This window comes from Tamandua tetradactyla, chromosome 9 (assembly GCF_023851605.1).
Source record: "Tamandua tetradactyla isolate mTamTet1 chromosome 9, mTamTet1.pri, whole genome shotgun sequence".
In the NCBI taxonomy this organism is placed as follows: domain Eukaryota; kingdom Metazoa; phylum Chordata; class Mammalia; order Pilosa; family Myrmecophagidae; genus Tamandua; species Tamandua tetradactyla.
Genome location: NC_135335.1, coordinates 33784516 through 33795321, shown reverse-complemented (window position 1 = coordinate 33795321; position 10806 = coordinate 33784516).

Below are 10806 nucleotides of genomic sequence, written 5' to 3'. Positions count from 1 at the left end.
AGTTTCTAAAATGAGCAATGGATTTGTATAGATATTTCTCCAAAGAATATATAAAATGGGTAATAAGCATATAAAACATGTTCAACATCTTAGTTGCAAAACACAAATCAAACCCATGAGATACCACTCCACACTCACTAAGATGGCTAAAATTTTTTTTATAGTGAGGACATGTAGAACTTGGAACCCTCATGAACTGCCAGTGGGAATGTAAAAGGGTACAGCCTTTTTGGAAAATAGTCTGGATATTCCTCAATAAGCTATATAGACTTACTATATGACTCAGCAATTACACTCCTGCTTATGCCCAAAAGAACTGAAAACAGGTTTTCAAATAAGTACTTTAACACAAATGTTCATAGAAGCACTATTCACAATATCCAAAAAGCGGAAACAATCCAAATGTCCAACAAAGGATGAATGGAAAAAAAAATACGAAAATATGATATATCCATCCATACAATGGAATATTATGCAGCAATAAAAAGGAATGAAGCACTGATACATGCTACAATGGTAAACAATGAAATCATTATAAATGGAAGAAAAAGGACATAAAATGTCACCTATTGGGTGGGCCATGGTAGCTCAGAGAGGGTGGAGCACAGCCCCAGGGATTGAGGAGAGCCTGTCTACCACTCCACTGTTCTGAAGGGGTTAAGCCTGTGCCTCAGAGATGGAAGAATGTCTGGGTGCCACCCAGATGCTTGAGGAGGGTGGGGCTGAGAAGAAGGTGGTCTCTCCAATGTTTTCTGATGTTGAAACCCTCATCCAAGCATTCGGAGAGAAAGGGGGCACTACATAAGCCCTTGGAAAGGCTGGAACTGCCACTGTCTCAAGTCCTGAGGATGGAACACCATCGTATAAATGACTCTCAGACTTCAAAGTCTAGTGGAGTTTGCCCTCCTGTTTTCAGAAGTGTTTGGGTCCAGTGACCCCTATTTTCATTCCAATGGCAATGGGAATGTTTAACTTATGACTATCCCTCCTTTGTGTATTGGAAGCAGATAACTTTTTCTGAGTTTCAAAGGTCTACAACCAGAGGAGAATTTTGCCTTAGGACAGACCATGCCTGTAGCTGATTTTCATGAGGCTTGGTACTGCTTTTGAATTGGTATTGTATTTGTATTGTTACTGAAATGGTTTAAGGTGTTCATGATATTATAATGGAATGGATTTATTTTGTATATGGAAAGAACAGGTCTTTTGGGGGGCCCAGAGTATAGAATGTGCTGGTCTGAGAAGCCATGTTCTAATCCAATCATGTGGGTGCAGGCCCAGTGTGGATGGGACCTTCTGATTAGGCTGTTTTCATGGAACTGTGACCCACCCAATTCAAGGTGGGTCTTAATTCTTTTACTGAAGTCCTCTATGAAGAGATTAAAAGGAAGAAAACAGAGAGAGAGAGCTCAGAGCTAACAGAGAGCAGAGAGATGAAGTCAGGTGACAGACATTTGCAAATGCAAAAGAAAAATGCCCCAGAAGGACTCACAGGAACTGAGAGGGCCATTTGAAATGAGAATCTGGGAGAAGAATAGCAGATGTCACATGTGCCTTCGCAGGTGACAGAGGAACCCATAGAACAGATGACTTTCTTCCGAGTTGGTATCTTAATTTGGTACCTTAATTTGGACATTTTCATAGCTTTAGAATTGTAACTTGTAACTTAATAAATTCTCTTTATAAAAGCCTATCCAAAAAAAGAGCAAATCCATTTTGGTATATTGCATTCTAGCATCTTTAGCAAACCAAAACACTAATTTTAATTTTTTTTAAAAGAACAAAAGAGCCCTAAGAAAATTATTCTTAAGGCAAAAATAAGAGAATGCTTTAAGAGGCATAGGCTACTACAGGCCAGGGTTAGGGGCTTCCCAACTCTCAAAGCCGTGTGCCATTTGGGAGGAGAAAATATAAAATTATTTGTGGTGTCACCTTGAAGGTGAGATCCAGGGTGAGAGTAGAAATAAAATTCTTTAAATAAATAGGTAATTGGGGATCCATAAATTAATTTATTTCATTCCAGACCTAGTCATGAGACAACTTTAATAAATCACAACGACCTGAATATATCCAAACTGCTAAAAGAGCATTCTATCTGGGGATCTGATTCACTTCTTATCCCATACAGTTAGAAAATTTCACCACTGACTTTCATACACACACACAGTTTCTTTCTATATATCCCTTCAGGCCTGATGAGCTATCTGATTTTTTATTTTGTATGCTGTATGGTGGGTGTCACATTTCTTTCTTTTTGCATGTAAGTATCCCCTTATTGCAGCACCATTTGTTAAACTTTTGCTTATTTGGTTTTTCATTTGTTTGCTTGTTTATTTGTTTCTGAAGTGCATGGGCTGGGAATCAAACTTGGGTCTCCTGCATGGCAGGCGAGACTTCTACCATTGAATACCCTCGCACCCCCTATCTAATTCTCATAATCCTTGATTTCTCTATTTCAAATCAGATACTTCATCAAATATCTCAAGTATAATTCTTTACCACACATGTACATATGTAAATTTGATGGCTCTTTACCTTTTCCATGCTTTTCAAACATGATGTACTTACAATTTGATATTTTTCTGGCAAAGAATATTCTATTTTTCTTGAAAATTGATACAGAAGGAAACTACACAAAGATAACTGGAAGGTTGGGTGTTGCAGTTATTAATGAGTTACTAACATTGTGCCCTTCTGTACTTTCAAAATGTCCTATAACATTTTTTAAGCATAAAATAATCTTCTTCACAAATTATGCTATTTAGTCACCTGAACAGTACAAAGAAGTTTGCAGTTATTGATGAGTTACTTTCATTGTGCCCTTCTGTACTTTCAAAATGTCCTACAGCATTTTTTTAAGCACAAAATAATCTTCTGCACAAATTATGCTATGTAGTCACCTGAACAGTACAAAGAAGTAAATATGCTGAAATATTTTTGGCAGCAATATTGAAATAATACAAGAACATTATAAATAAGGCCAATCCCATCTCACAAAATCTTGGGCACACTGCACCATAATCTTAACAGAGATAGTTTCTGGCTTGAGGAATTATGAATGATTTTTGGTATTATCCTTATATTTTTTTCCCTAAAGTTTATAAATAAATATCATTAAACTTAATTTTGTGCACAGTGTGTCAAGTGCTTCTGCTCATCTTTCCACTTAGTCCCTGTATCACTGTCCTTTTATTGCTTTTTTCTCACAGCTCAACCAACTTTCAAAGATCTATTCCTACTGAGTGTTAACCTTGTTTCTTTCTTGGATAAAAACTTGATAGTGTATGTAAGTGAACTCCTATAACCACAATATTTGGATGGTGCTTTATACAATGGCTGGAGTATAGCAGTGTAAGAGCAAAAGCAAAGACCGAAGGAGAATTCAGAGAGGAAACCATGAATATCTATAATATGGTGGGTTTTAGTTTCTTCAGGCTGCTATAACGAAGTACCAAAAGTGGGTAGCTTAAAACAACAGAAACTTATTCTTTCACAAATTTGCAGTCAGGAATCTAAAATCATGGCGTTGGCAGGGACATACTCCCTCCAAATCCTCTAGGGCAGAATCCTTTTGTGCCTTTTCCAGCTTCAGGTAGCTCCTTGGTTTGTGGTCTTAACGTGGCCATCTTCCAACTCTGTCTATGTTTCTGGGTTGAAATTCATTCATCTCTCTCTAGAAGGACACCAGTCATATTGGATTTTGGGCTCTCCCTGACCCAGTGTGACCGCATATTAACTAATTACTACACTATTCAATTTTGTACAATATTTAAAAAAGAGTTTGTTGCTTGTTCATTAACCTGATATGTAAGGAAGGCAAGAGACCCTGCAACAGAATAAATATCAGAGGAAGACACAGGGATGTAGCAGTAGAGGTGAAACAGTGCATCACTTACCAAATAACCTTTGGTAAGCCTTCCTTAGTCTGCATAAGCATGATATTTTAGATTTCATAAAACAACTTCCATCTAGTATGCAAGATCTACATGATTGTTACCCTCTATACCCTACTTTCTATGTTTTAATTTTATGTCTTAATATGTTTAAATGTAGCACAATAATTAGAATAATTGCAGATAAAAGCTGAAGTCCACTTTGATGACCACTTCCAATTTTGATTCCTTCTCCCTCTTCTAAGAGGTTACCATTGTTAAAAGAATTGGATGGGTTCCTCATAGGCCCCAGTGCACATATCTGCCCCCCATCCCCACCCCAAGTGCAGCCCAACCCACCTCTCTTGCATCCCTCCTGAGCACTGCTCCCCCTCCCCGCTCCCTGCAGGCTGTTGCCAGTGCATAAAGGCTGTGGGCACTGACTTCCATACCTAGGCTACCCCTGCCACCTTCCCATAGTGTCGCACACTCTCACTCTGCCACCCCACCTCCTGAGCTCTGCGCATTCATTTATGGTACTCTCAGGCTCATGCATGCCCATGGGCCCCCAATCCTGTCATTCAGCCCTGAGAACCACACTTTTCAGCAGTCCTAGAACTCTGCATGCACACGGCCCTGAGAAAGTGCTGACATGTGCAGCTGGGTCACACCCACCCCCAATCCATGAAGGCATAACACCAACCTACTGCCACAGCTTTACACATGTGAACAAAGGGTCCCATGCCTTATACCCATGCACACCAGGGTTATACCCCTCAGACCGGTGCATCCACACAGATACATCCTTCCTGGCCACTGGGTACACATGTTCACAAGCATCAGTGTAACATCCCCAATCTGTGCCTATACCTACCCTGTAACAAATCACTGCACTGAGTGCCCACCCTGTGCCCTGCTCCCTGCTCTACAACCATCCTGCAAACACAAGGCCTTAGACTACTGAAAGAAATCAGTTCCCAAAGTAAATCAATCAAGATATTTATATGCCATGAAGACAGTAGAAGATCACTAAGCATATCACAATGCAGACAAAAATAGCCCTGCCTTATGACCAAATTAAAACACCAGAGGAGACACAGACATTGGAACAACTAATCAAAGATGTTCATACAACTCTACTTAACAAAATAAGTGGGATAGCAAATGACATAAAGGAGATCAAGAAGACAGTAGAAGAGCTTAAAGAGGAATTTGAAAGAATAAATAGAAAAATAACAGAAATCAGAGATTAAAGATTCTGTTGACCAAATAAAAAACATACTAGAGGCACACAACACAGATTTGAAGAGACAGAAGAAAGAATAAATGATATAGAGGACAGGATAATTGACTTTGAAGACTCAAAACAGCAAATGGAAAAAAATTGAATTGGAAATCAGTGAAATGATAGACAAAACAAAACAAGCAAATATAAGAATTATTGGTGTCCCAGAAGGAGCAGAGAGGATTAAAGGGTTAGGAAGAGTAGTTGAGGATATAATGGGGGAAAATTTTCCAATCCTCGTAAAAGACATAAATATACAAGTCAAAAAAGCCCAAAGAACTCCAAACAGAATAAATCCAAATAGGCCTTCCCCAAGGCACATACTAATCAGTCTGTTAACTGTTGAAGAGAAGCAGAAAATCTTGAAAGCAGCAAGAGAAAAACAATCTCTACATACGAGGGATACCAAATAAGACTGAATTCAGACTACTCAACTAGCACCCTGGAGGCAAGAAGGCAATGGCCTGATAAATTCAAGATCCTGAAAGTGAAAGACTTACAGCCAAGAATTTTGTATCCAGCCAAATTGCCCTTCAAAATTGAGAGAGAGATTAAAGTTTTCACAGACAAAGAAGTCCTGAAAGAATTTGTCAACAAGAAACAGGCCCTACAATAAATACTAAAAGGAGTTCTGCTGGCTGAAAAAAAAGACAAGAGAGGGAGGTCTAGAGGATGGCACAGAATTGAAGAGTACAATTAATGGTGATTTAAACAATACAAAGAGAAAGAGGGAAAATAATATATAGATCTGACAAATAACATAAAAAATATAAGATGGTGGATTCAAGAAATGCATTTTCAGTAATAACTTTGAACATTAATGGACTAAACTTACCAATTAAAAGATACAAATTGTCAGAATAGATTAAGAAACATAATCCAGCTATAAGCTGCTTACAAGGGACTCATCATAGATACAAGGATACAAATAGATTGAAAGTGAAAGGATGGAAAAAGATTTTCCACACAAGTTGTAACCAAAAGAAAGTAGGAGTAGCTATATTAATATCGGACAAAATAGGCTTTAAATGTAAAGACATCATAAGAGACAAAGAAGGACACTATATACTAATTAAAGGGTCAATTCACCAAGAAGATGTAAGAATCATAAATGTTTATGTTCCCAATCAAGGAGCTCCAAAGTACATGAGACAGACATTGGCAAAACTGAAGGGAGCAATAGATGTTTCAACAATAATAGTAGGAGACTTCAATACACCACTCTTCTCTATTGATGGAACAATTAGAAGATCAACAATGAAATAGGGAAGTTAAATAACTTGATAAATGAATTAGACATAATGAACATATATAGGTCATTGCTTCCCAAAGCACAAGGTTATATATTCTTCTCTAGTGCTCATGGAACATTCTCTGGGATAGATCACATACTGCGGCACAAAACAGTTCTTTATGAATTTAAAAACATTGAAATTATTCAAAGTACGTTCTCCGATCACAATGGGATAAAGTTGGATCTAAATAACCACTAAAGAATGAGAACATTCACAAATATATGGAGATTAAACAGCCCACTCTTAAACAACCAGTGGGTCAAAGAAGAAATTGCTAGAGAAATCAGAAACTATCTGAAGAGGAATGAAAATGAGAATACAATTTATCAGAACTTAAGGGATGTCACAAAGGCTGTGTTGAGAGGGAAATTTATTTCCCTAAATGCCTATATTAAAAAACAAGAAAAGCAAAACTCGAGGACTTAACAGCACACATGGAGAAAGAACAGTGAACTAACCCCAAAGCAAATAGAAGAAGAGAAATAACAAAGATTAAGGCAGAGATAAATGAATGGGAGAACAAAAGAAAGAACCAATAAAACCAAAAGTTGTTTCTTTGAGAAAATCAATAAAATTGATGGGCCACTAGCAAAACTGTCAAAGAAAAAAGAAGACGCAAATAAACAAAATTAAAAATGAGAAAGGTGCATTACCACAGACCCTGAAGAAATAAAAGAAATCATAAGCTGATACTACAAACAACTATATGCCAACAAACTAGACAACTTAGATGAAATGGAAAAATTCCTGGGGATACACAAACAAGCTACACTACTCAAGTAGAAACAGAAGATCTTAACAAACCAATCACAAGTAAAGAGATTCAACCAGTCATCAAAAATGGTCCAACAAAGAAAAGCCCAGGAACAGATGGCTTCACAGAAGAATTTTATCAAACATTCCAGAAAGAACTAACACCAATCCTGCTATAACTTTTCCCAAAAAATGGGGAAAAAGGAATTCTACCTAACTCATTTTATGAAGCTGATATCATTTTAATACCAAAACCGGGTAAAGAAGCTACAAGAAAGGAGAACTACAGGCCAATCTCCCTAATGAACATAGATGCAAAAATTCTCAGTAAAATATTAGCAAATTGAATCCTACGGCACATTAAAATAATTATACACCATGACCAAATGCAAGTCCAGGAATGCAAGAATGGTTCAAGAAAATCAATTAATGTAATACAGCACATTAACAAATTGAAAGGGAAAAATCACATGATTATCTCAATGCTGAAAAAGCATTAGACAAAATTCAGCATCCTTTTCTGATAAAAACACTCCAAAAGACAGAAATCAAAGGTAACTACCTCAATATGATAAAGATATATGAAAAACTGATAGCCAGAGTCCTACTCAATGGAGAGAGATTGAAAGCATTTCCCCTAAGATCATGTACAAGACAAGGATGCCCACTGTCACCACTGTTATTCAGCATTGTGCTAGAAGTCCTAACTAAGAGTGATCAGGCAGGACAAAGAAATAAAAGGCATCCGAATTGGAAAGGAAGAAGTAGAACTCATTATTTGCAGATGATATGATACTATACTTGGACGATCCTGAGAAATCTACAGCAAAGTTATTTGAGCTAATAAACAAATTCAGCAATGCAGTGGGATGTAAAAGTAATGTAGAAAAATCAGTAACATTTCTATACACAAACAATGACCTAGCTGAGGAGTCAGTCAAGGAAAAAATTCCATTCAAAATAGCAACAAAAAGAATCAAGTACTTAGGAATGAACTTAACTAGGGACATAAAGAACTTGTACACAGAAAACTTCATAACATCCCTAAAAGATATCAAAGAACATCTAAATAGGTGAAAAGACATTCCCTGCTCATGGATAGGAAGGCTAAATATTGTTAAAATGTCAATTCTCCCCCCCAATTTATCTACAGATTCAATTCAGTACCAATCAAAATTTCAACAACCGACTTTGAAGATTTGGAAAAGCTGACTACCAAATTCATCTGGAAGGGAAAGAGACCCTGAATAGCTAAAAGCATCCTAAAAAAGAAGAACAAACTGGGAGGATTAATACTCCCTGACTTTAAAACCTGTTATAAAGCCACAGTGGTCAAAACAGCATGGTACTGGCACAAAGATAGAAACACTGACCAATGGAATTGAATTGAGAGTGCAGAAATAGACCACCAAATCTATGGTCAACTGATTTTTGATAAGGCCCCCAAATCCTCTGTACTGGGGGAAAATAGTGTTTTCAATAATTGGGCAAGGAAGAACTGGACATCAATAGCCAAGAGAATGAAAGAGGACCCCTTACACCCTACACAAAACTCAAAGTGGATCAAACACCTAAATATAAGAACTAGCACCATAAAGCTTCTAGAAGAAAATGTAGGGAAACATCTTCAAGACCTAGTTATAGGATGTAGCTTTCTAAAATTTATACCCAAAGCACAAGCAACAAAAGAAAAAATAGATAAATGGAAAGTACTCAAAATCAAATGCTTCTGAACTTCAAAAGACTTTGGCAAAAATGTGAAGGGGCAGCCAACTCAATGGGAAAAAAATATTTGGAAATCACATATTGGACAAAGATTTTATTTCCTGTCTATACAAAGAAATCATACAACTCAACAACAAAAGAACAAACAATCCAATTATAAAATGGGCTAAAGATATGAATAGGCATTTTTCTGAAGAGCAAATACACATGGCTCAAAAGCACATGAAGAGAAGCTCATTTTCATTGGTTATAAGGGAAATGCAGATAAAGACTACAATAAGATACCACTTCACACCTACAAGAATAGTTGCTGTTAAACAAACAGGAAACTATAAATGCTGGAGAGGATGTGGAGAAACTGGGACACTTATGAACTGCTAGTGGTAACGTATAATCATGTAGCCACTATGTAAGGCTCTTTGGTGGTTCCTTAGGAAACTAAATATCGAGTTACTCTATGACCCAGCAATACTACTTGGTATATACCCAGAAGAACTGAAAGCAACGACACAAACTGGCATTTGCACACCGATGCCCATAACAGCATTAGTCACAATTGCCAAAAGATGGAAACAAACCAAATGCCCATCAACAGATGAGTGGATCAACAAAATATGGTATATGCATACAATAGAAAGAAATTAAGAACCACCTTAATTCCTATCTATTCCCTTACATTGGAGCTCAACCTCATTAGTTAATGGTTCACCCATCTCTAGCTTCTATGTATCTCTAAGTCCCCTAAATTCTGTATTATAAGCCTCTGATTGTACCTTTATGTTGGTCATAAAAGTGGAATCATACAGTATCTATCCTTTTGTGTCTGACTAACTTCACTCAGCATTATGTCCTCAAGGCTCATTCATCTTGTGATGTGCTTTAGGTTGTCATTTTGTCTTACTGCTGCATAATAAGCTTATGAAGCTTATGAAGGTAGCGGAGAAGCTTAGACTACCTATAGGCATGCCTAAGAGTTACTTCTGGAGGACCTCTGTTATTGCTCAGATGTAGACTCAGTCTGTCTAAGCCCAACTCTGCAAGTGAAATCATTGCCCTCCCTACTATGTGGGACATGACATCCAGGGGTGAAAGACTCCCTTGTGACATGAGAGATGACTCACAGGGATGAATCTACACCTGGCACCGTGGGATCAACAATTCCATCCTGACCAATGGGGGAAAAGAAGTGTAATTAATTATCACTGGCAGAAAGTTTGAATAGAGTTGAGAGGCTACTCTGGAGGTTGCTCTTATGCAAGCTTCAGGTAGACCTTGCTACCTATCATGACCTGTCAACCCCCAACCAGGACCATTCCAGCCAATCCTAAAAAACACCTAGGGCAATATATAAGATTCCACAAGGGTTCCACATACTAGAGTAACTTTCCAGATGGGTCCCTGTTCCAGATGGATCCCTGGTCCAGATAAGTCCTGAAACCTAGCCCAGCCTCTCCAGAACATCAGATAGTTTCATCTCCCTACCCTGTATTAGTGATAGACCCTTCCAATATGAAAAATTTAGAATTGCCATAGCCCCAAATCCCCTAAAGTAAGGGATGGAAAGATCAAAGGTGATGGTGGAGTTATACAGAGAAGACAGGATTTAACCAATGGATATGAATGCTGAATCATTAAATTGATATCTCTTTTAGTCTTAAGTATTTTAGAGCAGCTAGAAGTAAAAACCTAAAATTGTGAAGTTGTAACCCCTGTCAAACTGTGAAACATGTTCTACAACTAATTGTGGTGCTGTGTTTTGAAATTTATAGCTTTTTTGTATATATGTTATTTTTCACAAAAAAAAAGAAGGAAAAAAGTCAACTGTGATGATAAAAAAATATTTAAACCCTCTAGCCTCCTGTATCTGGAGCAGCTA